This window comes from Callospermophilus lateralis, unplaced genomic scaffold (genome assembly GCF_048772815.1).
Source record: "Callospermophilus lateralis isolate mCalLat2 unplaced genomic scaffold, mCalLat2.hap1 Scaffold_84, whole genome shotgun sequence".
In the NCBI taxonomy this organism is placed as follows: Eukaryota; Metazoa; Chordata; class Mammalia; order Rodentia; family Sciuridae; genus Callospermophilus; species Callospermophilus lateralis.
The window spans coordinates 6,757,194-6,772,675 of record NW_027516477.1 but is presented as its reverse complement, the minus strand read 5'-3'; the positions used below and the strand labels follow the sequence as shown (position 1 = coordinate 6,772,675).

At 35.2% G+C, this 15,482-nt stretch overlaps 2 pseudogenes; one reads left to right on the top strand and one right to left on the bottom strand.

Moving 5' to 3' along the window:
• The window catches only part of LOC143641094 (F-BAR and double SH3 domains protein 2-like), a 130,853-nt pseudogene that overhangs the window by 26,768 nt on the left and 88,603 nt on the right, over positions 1-15,482 (bottom strand).
• LOC143388157 (transcription initiation factor TFIID subunit 13 pseudogene) lies at positions 10,876-11,368 on the top strand (annotated as a pseudogene).

Here is a 15,482-nt window from a genome sequence, read left to right as displayed (position 1 = left end):
ATCAAGTTCTGGGTTCCATCTCCAGCAGCGAAAATACTGCTCCCTCCAACCCAACCAAATAACTGACCAAACAAACAAACAAACCCCAAACAAAACCTCCACCCATGCTAGGAGTGAGTCAATCCCTAAAACATTCCCAGTCTGCCAATCCCTAAAATTCATGCTTTCCTAAATCCTACATATCAGCTCTTGCTTTGTTTAGAGAGAATGTTTTGTAAAGATCATTCTGTTCAATAAATGTAATTCATCACACATCAATAGACTTAAAGATAAGAATCATATGATCATCTCAATAGATGCAGAAAAAGCATTCAACAAAATACAGCACCCTTTCATGTTCAACACACTAGAAAAACTAGGTATAACAGGAACATATCTCAACATTCTAAAAGCTATCTATGCTAAGCCCCAGGCCAACATCATTCTAAATGAAGACAAATTGAAAACATTCCCTCTAAAAATAGGAACAAGACAGGGATGCCCTCTTTCACCACTTCTATTTAAAATAGTTCTTGAAACACTGGCTAGAGCAATTAGACAGAAGAAACAAATTAAAGGGATATGGATAGGAAAAGAAGAACTCAAATTAGCACTATTTGCCAACTATATGATGCTATACCGAGAAGACCCAAAAATTTCCACCAGAAAACATCTAGAACTAATGTTTGAATTCAGCAAAGTATGAGAATATAAAATCAACACTCATAAATCAAAGGCATTTCTGTATATCAGTGACAAATCCTCTGAAAGAAAAACTACCCCATTTACAATAGCCTGAAGAAAAAAAAAAAAAAAAACCTTGGGAATCAACTAAAGAGGTGAAAGACCTCTATAATGAAAACTACAGAACACTAATGAAAGAAATTAAAGAAGACCTTAGAAGATGGAAAGATCTCCCTTGTTCTTGGATAGGCAGAATTAAAATTGTCAAAATGACCATACTACCAAAAGTACTATACAGATTTAATGCAATTCCAATCAAAATCCCAATGACATTCCTCATAGAAATAGAAAAAGCAGTCACGAAATTCATCTAGAAAAATAAGAGACCCAGAATAGCTAAAGCAATCCTTAGCCAAGAAGAGTGAAGCAGGTGACATCACTATACCAGACTTTAAACTATACTACAGAGCAATAGTAACAAAAACAGTATGATATTGTTACCAAAATAGACTGGTAGATCAATGGTACAGCATAGAGGACACAGAAACTAACCCATATAATTACAATTATATTAGACAAAGGTGCCAAAAACATATATTGGAGAAAAGATAGCCTCTTTAACAAATGGTGCTGGAAAAACTGGAAATCCAGATGCAACAAAATGAAATTAAATCCCTATCTTTCACCATGCACAAAATTCAACTCAAAGTTGATCAAGGACCAGGAATTAAACCAGAGACCCTGCACCTAAAAGAAGAAAAAGTAGGCCCTAATCTCCATCATGTTGGATTAGGTCCTGTAAGTCTCGATAGTGCAAGAATTAAAAGAATCAACAAATGTTATTGATTCAAACTAAAAATCTTCTTTTCAGCAAAAGAAACATCAGTGAGGGGAATAGAGAGCCTAAAGAATGAGAGCAAATTTTTACCACATGCTCATCAGAGCACTAATCTCTAGGTTATATAAAGAACTCAAAAACCCTGACACCAAAAAAACCAAATAACCCAATCAGTAAATGGGCCAAGGAACTGAACAGATGATATACAATCAATGAACAAATATATGTAAAAATGTTCAACATCTCTAGCAATTAGAGAAATGAAAATCAAAACTAACTCTTAAGATTTTATCTCACTCTAGTCAGAATGGCAGCTATTAAGAATATAAACAGGGCTGGGGATGTGGCTCAAGCGGTAGTGCGCTCGCCTGGCATGCATGCGGCCCGGGTTCGATCCTCAGCACCAAAAACAAAGATGTTGTGTCCGCCGAAAACTAAAAAATAAACATTAAAAATCTCTTTCTCTCTCTCTCTTCAATAAGTGTTGGAGAGGATGTGGGGAAAAAGGCACACCCATACATTGCTGGTGGGACTGCAAATTGGTGCAGCCATCTGGAAAGCAGTATGGAGATTCCTTAGAAAACTGAGAATGGAATCACCATTTGACCCAGCTATCCTACTCCTCAGTCTATACCCAAAGGACTTACAAACAGCATACTACAGGAACACAGCCACATCAATGTTTATAGCAGCACAATTCATAATACCTAACTGTGGAACCAACCTAGATGTCCTTTAGTAGATGATTGGATATTTAAACTGTATATGTGTGTGTGTGTGTGTGTGTGTGTGTGTGTGTGTGTGTGTGTGTGTGTATACATACATATACATACACACACCACACATACACACACAATGGAATATTACTCAGCATTAAAAGAGAATAAAATCATGGTATTTGCAGGTAAATGGATGGAGTTGGAAAATATAATGCTAAGTAAAGTAAGCCAATCCCAAAAAACCAAATGCCAAATGTTTTCTCATATAAGAATGCTGATTCATAATGGGGATGAGGAGGGGAACATGGGAGGAATAGACAAACTCTAGATAAGGCAAAGGGAAGGTATGGGAAGGGAGGGGGCATGGGGATAAGAAAGGAAATGGAATGAAATGGACATCATTACTCTAACTACATATATGAAGACATGAATGGCATGACTCTACATTGTGTACAACCAGAGATATGAAAAATTGTGCTATATATATGTAATATGAATTGAAATGCATTCTGCTGTCATATATAACAAATTAGAATAAATTAAAAAACAAAAAAGATCATTCTGTTATTTAGCAAGTAATAAATTCAGCTTAATTGTTTCACATATTAGAATGGTGGTCTCTTTCTTTTAACTTTGAAATTTCCAATGAGAGAATTCTTTTTTTTTTAATTTTATGTATGTATGTATGTATGTATATATGTATGTGGTAGTGAGGAACAAACCCAGTAACTCATACATGCTAAGCAAGTGCTCTACCACTGAGCCACAATCCCAGCACCCCCAATGAGAGAATTCTGATGACCCTCTCTTGGTGGCTTTCTGTTCGACTCTCACAGATTCCACTCATAATACAATTTTAGTCGACCTCTTCTTGGGAAGTTGGTGTCAAAAACAACCTGATCTCTGATTTGTTCAAGTGGGGTTTTATGGCTGAATTAATGTTGTTATCTTAAGAGATTTTAAAGCATATAATTTTTTTTAAATGGAGGCAAAATTCACCATCCTAACCATTTTAAAGTTCAAAATTGAATGGTTTGGGGTATCATATAGATTGTTATGTAAAGTAATTAGAGTTTTGGCTTAAAGGGACATCATTTGGTAAATATTCTTGAAAAATTAGCTTTTTTGATCGCTCATGAAAAAATAAATTTAATATGTAATTAAAAGACAGAAAAAAAAAGAATCTTTATCTTTCTTTTGTCTTCCCTCCCTCCCTTTTTTGGTAATAGTTTTATGGACATATAATTCATATACCATAAATTCACTCATTTAAAGACTACAATTCAATGGTTTATAGTACATTCACAGTGCACGCAATCATTTCTGTCAATTTTAGAACATTTAATCATCCCTGAAACAGCTCAGTATGATTGAGCTATTGCTCATTCCCTGCTGCTCTGAGCAGCCACTAGTCTGCTTTCTGTCTGTAGATTTGCCTCTTCTGGATATTTAATATAAATTAAATCATAAAATATGTGGATTTTTTGTGATTAGCTTCTTTCACTTAGCATGTTTTTAAAAAAATTTTTTTTTAGTTATACATGGACACAGTATCTTTATTTTGTTTATTTTTATGTGGTGCTGAGGATCAAACCCAGGGTCTCACATGTGTGAGGCGAGTGCTCTACCGCTGAGCCACAACCCAGCCCCTCACTTAGCATGTTTTTAAGATTAATCTCTGTTGTAACATGTATCAGTACTTCCATCTTTTTAATGGCCAAATAATATTCTGTATTTGTCAACTAATGGACACTTGGGTTGTTTCTATTTTTTGACTATTATAATGTAGTTATAACATTCATATACAACTTTTTCTGTGTGCATGTTTTCATTTCTCTAGGGTGTATAGATAGGAGTACATTGTTGGGTCATAAAGCAACAACTCACTTGCAGAATCACTGTTGATCCCACCAGCAGCATATGGTTTCACCATATCATGGCAAACAACTATTAAAGTCTGCCTTTTTGATTCCAGTCATTCTAGTAGGTGTGAAACTCATGGCTTTGTTTGCATTTCCTTGATGACTAATGGTGTTAAGCATCTTTTCAAGTGCTTATTAGCCATCTGTACATCATTGGAGAATTATCTATTCAGAGTCTTTGCCCATTTTAAAATTGGGCTGATTGTCTTGTTATTTTTGTCTTTTTAAGATGAGTTTTCATGTATTCTCGAAACAAGTCCCTTATCAAGTACATGATTTGCAACATTTTTTCCCATTCTGAGATGTTGTTCACCTTTTTGACTGCATCCTTTATTTATATTTTTCTGGATTGAACCCAGGAGTACTTAACCACTGAGCCACATCCATAGCTCTCTGTTTTTTTTTTTTTTAGACAGGGTCTCACTAAGTTGCTGAGGGCCTCCATGAGATGCTGGGATTACAGGCGTGTTGCTACTACACTTGGCTTGATCGCATCCTTTAAAGTATGAAAGTTTTTAATTCTGATGAAGTTCAATTTATGTAGTTTTCCCCCCACATTTTTTGCTTGGGCTTTTGGTGTCAAATATAAGAAACTAATCCAAGGTCATAAAGACTTACTTCATGGTTTCTTTTCAGAGTTTCATAATTTTACCTGTTACATTTAGATTACTTTGGAATTAATTTTTGATCTGATGTTAATTTTTAAAATAATTAATTGGTAGGCCATGAGACTAAGGTGGCTCCAGTATCCTGGATTCCTATGTAAATAAATAGGAACCCAACTCAGTGTAAAGGGTAAAATGAAAAAAGCTTCATCAGTCAAAAACTGCCAACTACCTTCTAACAGGAAAGGATCTAAATAAGGCTACTGCTCCACATTAACCAATCAAATATTTTCTTTTTTTTGCTTTCTGGTTCATCCTACAAATCCTCCTAGCACATGCTTAAACCCAGTGGCTCGGGAGGCAAGACAGGAGGATCACTGTTCAAAGCTAACCTCAACATCGAGGCTCTAAGTAACTCAGTGAGACCCTTTCTCTAAATAAAAATACAAAAAAGGGCTAGGGATATGGCTCAGTGGTTGAGTGTCCCTGAGTTAAACCCTCAGTATCCCATCCCCCAAATCATCAGTGTACCTATATGAGAGAAGATCATAAGACATCATTTCAGGAGGGGTCCTATCACATGCCAGTAAGAATGAATGATGCATAGAGAGGCCAAGAAGAATCTGGACAGGCCTTGCTTGGTTTCCCCACTCAGTCTATTAGCACTAGAACATACTCCTTTGTCCAATAAATTTCTACGTGGTTGTCCATACTTCAATCATGTCTATGCAATGAAGTCTCCATAAAATGAGAAGGTTTGGAGAGCTTATGGACAGTTGCATGCATGGAGGCTTGCAGGAAGGTGAACAAAAGCTCATTTTCATGTTAGGATGGTGGTATACAACTCCATGGGAATGGAAGTTTCTGGACTCAGGATTCTTCTAGATCTTGCCCTATATATGTCTTCATCTAGCTGTTTATTCATATCCTTTAAAATACCCATTATAATTGGTAAATGTGTTTCTCTGAGTTCTGTGAATGGCTCTAGCCAGTTAATTTGGCCTAAAAGCAAGGGGATTGTGGGAATCCCAATTTTTAGGCAGTTGGCAGAAGTTCTGGAAACCTGGGCTTGTGACTTGTATCTAAAGTGGGGGCAATCTGGGGCCAATCTGTGGGATCTGATGCCATTTCCAGGTTGATAATGTCAGAGCCGAACTAAATCACTGCCAGGTGTCTATTGAAGAACTGAATGCTTGCTGGCTGGTGGGAAAAAAAAAATTCTTGTTTATTTTGGGATCATGAAAGTGATCTGTGTTGTGAGCATAGAGCAGGGGGAATTAGTTTGGTTTGTTTCCTCAAAATCCTCAAGAGATTTCAATAGTTTATTTATTTATATATTTGATACCAGGGATTGAGAGTAGGGGCACTCAACCACTGAGCCACATCCCTAGTCCTATTTTGCATTTTATTTAAAGACAGGGTCTCACTGAGTTGATTAGCACCTTGCTTTTGCTCAGTCTCCCCAGCCATTGGGATAACAGGCGTGTGCCACCACACCCAGCTCCAATTGCTTATATTTTAACAATTGCTTATAAACAGAATTTTCCAGTGTTTTCAAATCAATTTTGATGATATGCAAACTGATTAAAAGCTTTGGAATATACCTTTCTGTAAATTTCATAAAAATTTACTTAACCAAAAATTCTGAGGTGGGTACATTAAACTCCATTTAACAGATGAGAAAAATGATTTAACTGCGATCATACTGATTTTGGTAAATTTTTTTTACCAATGGTTCCTAATGAATCATGCCTTCTTGTCCAAGTTGTCCCCTCCCATACTGATTCTGGGCTTGTCCTTGTGATTTGGTTTGGCCAAATCCATTTGCTAGAAGCCGAAGCTCACTGATAAGGGCCATTCAACTTTGTTAGGGAGGCCAATTTTACCTATGTGAGGATGAAAGAAGACACAGGAAAGACCCAGCCCTCCAGGCAACTCTATGGCTGAATGTAGTGCTTAAGTAATATCAGGAAAAACCAGTAAAAGAAATGCAGTTAACATCCAGCATAGTAAAAATCAATAAAACACTGCTGCGTTTGCTATAAAGTTAGGGATAGTTTTTAAAGGCAACAACAAATTATTGTTTGAATAATTTAATTTTGGTATGTTTGGGCATTTTCCAGGTATCATTCTGTTACTGATTTTTAATTTAGTTCTGATGGGTCACAGAACTTACTTTGAATCTTTTTTTTTTTTTTTTTTGTAGTTGTAGAAGGACAGAATGCCCAGAGTCAGTGTGGGAGGGGACTGCTTAGATAAGGCGACAAGTTTTATTAGGAACCATTGGTAAAACAATTTACCAAAATCATACCAAAATCATACCAAAATCAGTATGATCTCAGTTAAATCATATTTCTCATCTGTGAGATGGAGTTAAATGTGTCCACCCCCAGAATTGTTCTATGAATTAAATAAAAAATATTTATGGTTATTTTTATGTGGTGCTAAGGATTGAACCCAGTGCCTCACACACAGCCCTGTATGTGAATCTTTATAAACTTAGTGAGACTGATTAACAATCCAGTATATAATGCAGCTGAATGGTACATGTGTATTTTAAAAGACATACATTCTACTCTTGTGCAGCAGAATAGTCTGTGAATGCCAATTAGGTAAAGTCGTATAGTAGCATCTCTGTCAAATGATTTTTGTTTTAATGTTTTTATCCCAGATTAATAACTGTTATACAAAACAGTGAGCCTTTTATAAGCTAATCCCTCTACTATAGTTTAAATCTAAAATGCTCCCTAAAGGCCCATGTGTTATAGGTTTAGTTCCCAGCCTGGTATGATTGGGAGGTGGTGGAAACTTGTAGGACCCAGTGGGAGGTCTTCCAGTCACAGGAGGTATGACTTTGAAGGGGATAATGGGACCCTACCCCTTTTTCTTGCTGTCTTGTTTGTGGCTTGGTTATGAGGTAAGCAGCTTTGCTCCATCATGTGTTCCCCATCATGAAGTGTTTCCTCACCACAGGCCCAAAGGCAGTGGGATGGGACAAATGAACTAAAACCTCAAAACTAGGAGCAGAAATAAAGCTTTTCTCTTTAACTTTATCTGGGCCCCCACCCCACCCCACCAGTGCTGGGAATCAAACCCTGGGCCTCAAAAATGCTAAGTGAGTGATCTGTCATTGAATTACAATGCCAGCCCCCAAACTTTTCTCTTTATAAGGAGATTATCTCTGGTATTTGTTACAGTAACAGAAAACTGTCTAATATACTCCCATTACAAAAAGCAAAAACTGGGGGCTGTGGCTGTGGCTTAATGGTAGAGCACTCACCTAGCATAGGGGTGAGGCACTGGGTTAGATCCTCAGCACCACATATAAATAAGTAAAGCAAAGGTATTGTGTCCAACTACAACTAAAAATAAATATTAAAAGATAAATAAATAAAGGTATTGTGTCCATTTACAACTAAAAAATACTTTTAAAAAGGCAGGAACTGCTATTGAGATATATTCTACATTCAAAAAGAGTTGCAAAGAAATCTAAAAATTTTGTAGTTCTGATACTGCTTAATATGTATAAAAGGATAAAGAAGTTCCATAAAAAGAAAGAAAGGGGCTGGGGCTGTAGCTCAGTGGAAGACACCTGCTTCACATGTGTGAAGCACCACACAAAAATAAATAAAGATATTTTTAAAAAAGGAGAGGAAAAAAGTACTGAGATTTTCAATGTAAAAGTGGGAAAAAATCAAAGAAATTTAATAAAATCCCTCTAACTTTAAATTTAATTGGATATACCAAAATTAACTCATGATCATAAAACAATAATAAATGCATAGCACTAAATCTAAGAAAGAGGGGCTGGGATTGTGGCTCAGCGGTAGAGCGCTTGCTTAGCATGGGCAGGACCCGGGTTCAATCCTCAGCACCACATAAAAATAAAGGCATTGTGTTGTGTACATCTACATCTAAAAAATAAATATTAAAAAAAATAAATCTAAGAAAGAATAAAAAATAAATGACGCTCACAGTAATAAGCCCAGACCTTCATAGCTCAGACATTAGTGCCTAAATTTCATTCTCTATTAAAAGAAATCTGAGGGCTGGGATTATGGCTTAATAGTGGAGTGCTTGCCTAGCACATTCGAGGTGCTGGGTTTGATCCTCAGCACCACACAGAAATGAATGAATGAGATGGAGGTGTTGTGTCCAATAACAACTAAAGAAAAGAAAATGAAAAATAAAAGAAAGAAAGAAAGAAAGGAAACAAACAAACAAACAAATAAATAAATCTGATCTCCTTGGAGCTAATTCTAAGTCTGGGCAGGGAAAATATAAGGTGAGCCTATGAAAGCTTGTTGTGCTTAAAAGAAAGTATTCAAACTATTGGGGGTGACATCAAAGGGATACAGAAGACACTCTGAATGGACTCCAACTTTAGATAATATGGGGCCAAATTTAGATAATATGGGATTTAGAAAATGACAACTGAATTAATCTAACAAAAAATGAACAAAAATTCATAAGCTGAAAATACATAGGGTAAGACTCCTCAATATTATTGAGGGGTCAATTTTCATCAAATTGATTTATACATTCAGTATAATTCCAATCAAAATACCAGCCATCTTTTTTTTTTTTTTTTTTTTTTTTTTGTAGAAACTGATAAGCTGATGAAAATGAGAATAGTCCAAACAATTTGAGGACTTACAGTAACTGATCCCAGGACTTATTATTCTAAAGTCATTAAGACTGGACACTGGCATAAGGATAGACATATAGATCAATGGAACTGAACACAATCAAAGGAAGATTCACACATACATAGTCAGTTGTATTCAGTAGAGTTGCAAAGGTAATGAGGAAAACTGCTGGGAAAACTGTATCTCTATGTTGAAAAGAAAAACCATGACTGTTAACTCAAACTGGACCTCAACAACTGAAATAATTCTTAGGATCATAGCCCAAACAGAACACTAAAATTACAACACTTTTTAGAAAACATAAGAGAATATATCACAACTTTAGTGTGGGCCAAAAATGTCTTAAGATTTAACCATAAGATAATATTGATAAATCAGATCTCACCAAAATTAAAAATTTACAATATAGAAATGAAAAGCAAGCCAAAATCTGACGAAAACATTCACAATACATATATTTGAAAAATGATTAATACATAGAATTAAGACTGACCCAAAATTTAAAAATGGGTAAAATACTAAAAAGGATATATGTTTGGCCAAAAAATTATAAGACTCAGCATTTTAGCAATCAAATGCAAATCAGAACCACAATGAAATGTATCGTATATCCACTCAAATGGCCAAATATATAAAAACCAATGATACTAATTGCTGGTGAAGGAACTGGAACTCCCATATCCTTTTTTTTTTTTTTTAACATTTATTCATTTATTTTTTAGGTGTAGATGGATGGACACAACACAATGCCTTTATTTTTATGTGGTGCTGAGGACTGAACCCAGGTCCCGCCCATGCTAGGCGAGCGCTCTACCTCTGAGCTACAATCCCAGCCCCTGGAACTCCCATATCTTGGGAGTATAATATGGTACAGTCACTTTGGAATACACGTTGGCAGTTTCTTATAAACACACATTTACAATATGATTTAGCAATTCCACTTTTAGAGAAATCAAAACATGTCCAATCTTGTATATTACTTGTATATTCTTATAAATAAAGAGTAAAAATCTTGAAATAACCCAAATATATATGAACAGGTAAATGGGTAAACAAATATATGTATCGAAAGGGAGAGACTGGATACAAGAGTACATACTCTCTTTCATTTAAAGAAAATACAGAATAAGTAAAGTTAATCCATAAGATAGAAAACACTTCCGTTGTTACCTGGTCACAAGAGAACTTTCTGAGATGACAGAAATATTTTATATTTTGATTGTGGTGGTGATTTAGGCTATATATTTGTCAAAGTTCATTGAATTATACATTTAATATGGTTATATTTTACTGTATATATAGTATATTTTGATAAAGTTGATTTTAAAAAACCTATCAGGTCAGAACAATACTCAAGATAGAAAATTCCTATTCACCCCACCAGAAATAATGAATACTTCGACAAACACAATGCGGTAAAAAAGAACCTTTACAGGAGAAAGACCCAGTAGCACTACCTTAATTAAGTGACCACTCATGATGGCAGATGAGGAAGAAGACCCGACCTTTGAGGAGGAAAATGAAGAAATTGGAGGAGGTGCAGAAGGTGGACAGGGTAAAAGAAAGAGACTTTTTTCTAAAGAATTACGATGTATGATGTATGGGTTTGGGGATGACCAGAATCCTTACACTGAGTCAGTGGATATTCTTGAAGATCTTGTCATTGAGTTCATCACTGAAATGACTCACAAGGCAATGTCAATTGGAAGACAAGGTCGAGTACAAGTTGAAGATATGGTCTTCTTGATTCGAAAGGACCCAAGGAAGTTTGCTAGGGTTAAAGACTTGCTTACCATGAATGAAGAATTGAAACGAGCTAGAAAAGCATTTGATGAAGCAAACTACGGATATTGATAATTTTTGTACTTCATGAAATTTCATTATATTCTGTGGAAATCATATATAATAATTGTGTATTTTGTTCAGTAATGTCCTAATATCTAGGCATGTAAATGAAAGATGGAGAAACAAAGTTTTCAGCCTTTATTTTCATGTCTTTGATCTTAGAGTGGTCCTTGAGCCTTTAATTACCTGCCTTTACATGACTATACTTGAATTACTTACTGAGTTTAATGACTACACGTAAGTTAAAGTACCTTACAAATTATGCAGTTCCTTCTGACTTTTGACTATCTAAAGGATGAAGTAGTATTTATGTGTTAGGTATATTTGTGCCATTATAAGCTATACTATAGCTGTTTAATATGTGAAATCTAAGTGTCATTTTGACTATGACAGCTGAGACATATGCCTTACATATTCTGAAGTTTTTAGACAACAGTGGTCTGAGATGTTATTAAACATAGTGAACTGGTTTTCTTTTAAGGAGATGATATTTGAAACTACAAGTTTTTGTAAGAATGTTTATGTGTTTTAAATGATAATTTGTTTTAATATTTTCTAAAGAGTGATTTTTTAATTTTTATTTTTTTAGAAACTTAAAAGTTTCATGTTGATGCTTCTATGTTGAAAGACTTTTTTGATTTAAAACCTTTTGGACCTAGGTTACTTTTTAAGTTTTATCATTTTCCCAATCATCTACTTTCAGGAGCAGGAATGGCAATATTTAATGAGCTAATGGTAGGATAAGCATTTGGGGAAGTTTTTTTTTAACATATTTGTAAGTACTTGTGGAAATGTGTAGTTGACTAAAACTGTAACTACAAAAACCACTTTTGTAGTTCACAGTATACAGGTTTTGTGTGAATTTAGCTTACTGCATTAAATTATTGCCCTTAGCTTAAAAAAAATGACCACTCATATCATTAACTGCAGACAACTTTATTCTATATGATTCCTGATGTTATGGAAAACATGGCATCACCACTGAAGCATTCCAGCCTAAAATCTAACCTGCCTCTAACTAGGCTGGTAGACCTAACTTGCACCTTATAGAACAGAAATAATGTGTCAGTCTAATAAACGTATAAAGCCAATATTGCAAAACATAATATAGATGTTAAATATAGATGTCAGTAAGTCCATGTTTATTCTTCTCTTTTCTGTATGCTTGAAAATTTTTGCAACAAATAATTTAAAAAATGATTAGTTGCCTGGTGTGGTGGCACACGCCTATAATTATCCCCAGCATCTTGGGAGGCTGATCTCTAAATAAAATACAAAATAGGGCTGGGGATGTGGCCTATTTTAGTAGGTATTAGTAGTCGAATGCCCCGAGTTCAATTCCCCATACCAAAAAAAAAAAAAAAGTGATTAGTCAAGAGGTCTGCTAACATTAAGAGTACAGTAAAACTGCACAATAACAGGCTCTAACATAATGTAAGTTTGGACACAATATGATTGAAAATTGTTTTTATAGTAGGTTCAAACTTGTCATTTCATTATCCTTGTAATAATGAGGCCTTACCTTTTTACATAACTGGATTTTTTTTATAACATTACAACAAGGGTCTTAATTATTTTTGAGTCACTGAGGGACAAGAGTAGCACAGTAATTTTAAATTACTCATGTATGATAGCACTTTATGAGGTGACAATTTAAGATAAAACAGGGCTCGGCATAGTGACACACACCTGTAATCCCAGCAACCCAGGAGACTGAGGGAAGAGGATTGTGAGTTTGAGGCCAATTTCAGCAACTTAGCAAGACCCTATCTCAACATAAATATAAAAAGGCTGGGAGCATGGCTCAGTGGTAGTGTACCCCTGGGTTCAATCACTCTACCCCTAGTACCAGGTGTGGGGGAAACTTGTATCTATAAAAGTGTGCTTATATAAAGAATAATTTGATATTTTTCTTTTGTTAATTCACTGATACTATATAACGGAACTCTGGATTTTTTTGTTTGTTTGTTTTTGGTACTGGGGATTGAACTCAAAGGCACTTAACCATTGAGCCACATCCCCAGCCCTATTTTGTATTTTTATCTAGAGACAGGATCTTACTGAGTTGCTTAGTGCCTAGCTTTTGCTGAGGTTGGCTTTGAACTCATGATCCTCCTGCCTTCACGTCAAAAGTTGTTGGGATTACAGGTGTGCATCACTGTGCCTGGCTGGACTTTGGTTTTCAAATACACATTTAATTCAGATCATAGAATCTAGTGAACATCTTGGACAAAGGATAATGTAGTCTATAGTTCCTCTTACAGATCTTACACCAAAGGAGGTTACTAAAAATGTCCTATATTTGATTTCTCACATTATTTTTTCCTTATTGTGTTAATCATTTCATTGTTCAAAAAAACAGAACTCGACCAACCCAGAAAAAAGGTATAATGTAAACTAAAAAACATTCTGAAACAACATAAGTCATGAACAGACTAGACTACTACTTAAAACTTTTGACTTCTTTACAAGCTACTTTAAAGAACACACACACACCTTTTTTAAAAATATTTTTTTTAGTTGCAGATGGACACAATACCTTTATTTTTATTTAAATTTATCCATCTATCTATTTATTTCTTCTTTATTTTTTAAAATATTTTTAGTTGTAGATGGACAGAATAGCTTTATTTATTTATTTGTGTGGTGGTGAGAATCAAACCCAGTGCCTCACATGTGCTAGGGAAGTGCTCTACCATTGAGCCACAACCCCAGCCCTCATCTTCTTTTTATTTATTTATTTATTTTTTGTGGGGGTACTAGGGATTGAACTCAGAAGCACTCAACCACTGAGCCACATCCCCAGTCCTATTTTGTATTTTATTTAGACACAGGGTCTCACTAAGTTTCTTAGCGCCTCACCATTGCTGAGGTTGGCTTTGAACTCGCGATCCTCCGTCTCAGCCTCCTGAGTGGCTGGGATTACAGGTATGTGCCACTGCGCCTGGCTCACCTTCTTTTTTATTGTAGTAAAGTGTATGTAACATAAATTTTCCATGCTAACTAACCATTTGAAGTGTATTGTTCAGTGGCATTAAGTACATTCATACTGATGTGCAGCCATTACCACTATCTTCCAGCTCTCTTTCATTTTGCAAAACGGAAACCCTATACATTAAACAATAATTTTTCGGGAGTCTGAGGTAGGAGGACTGTGAGTTCAAAGCCAGCCTCAGCAACATAGAGAGGCCCTAAAGCAACTCAGTAAGATGCTGTCTCTAATATATATATATATATATATATATATATATATATATATATATATATATATATATATATATATATATATATATATATAATGAGAGCTTGGGATATGGCTCAGTGGCTGAGCACTCCTGGGTTCAATCCCCAGTACTAAAACAAAAAACAACAATTTGCCATTCTCCCTCTCCCAGCCCTTGGTAACCTCCATTCTACTTTTTGTCTATGAATCTGATTACTTTAGGTGCCTCATCCAGGTGAAATCACACAGTATTTGTCTTTCTGCAACCCTGATCTCTTCTGGTTCTTATTTGCATGGAATATCTTCTTCCACCCATTTATTTCAATCTGTCTGTGTCTTTGGATCTAAAGTTGAGTCTCCTATAGAAAGCAAATTTCTGCCAATTTCTAAGTTTTGACTGGACAATTTAATACATTTACAATTAAAGTAATTACTGATAAGGAAGGACTTCTGTCTTCCTGTTTGTTTTATATATGCTTTATAGCTTTTTAGTCCCTACTTCCTCCTGTATTATTGTATTTTGTGTTTAGTTGATTTTTCAGTGTCATGTTTTAGTTCCCTTCTCATTTCTTTTTGTATATTGTATAGCCATTTTCATTGTAGTAACATGGGAATTACATTTAACATCATTATGTTGTAACACTCTAAGCTATTACTTTTTAAATAGTTATGTAAAAAATAACATAAATGATGAATGTGTGTGTATATGACAAAAGGCATTTCAAAAAATTTGAATTCCTAAATACCATACTAAGAACATTATTATTAGCTGGGCATAGTGGTGCATGCCTATAATACCAGTGGCTTGGGAGGCCGAGGCGGGAAGATCGAAGCAAGTTTAAGGTCAGACTCACCAACTCAGTGAGGCCCTAACCATCTGTTTCAAAATAAAAAATTAAAAAGGGCTGGGGATGTGGCTTAGTGGTTAAGTGCCACTAGGTTCAATCTCTGGTATCAAAAAATAAAAATAAAATTTAAAAAATTAACATTTCATTTAAACAGTTGTCTTATTTCAAAT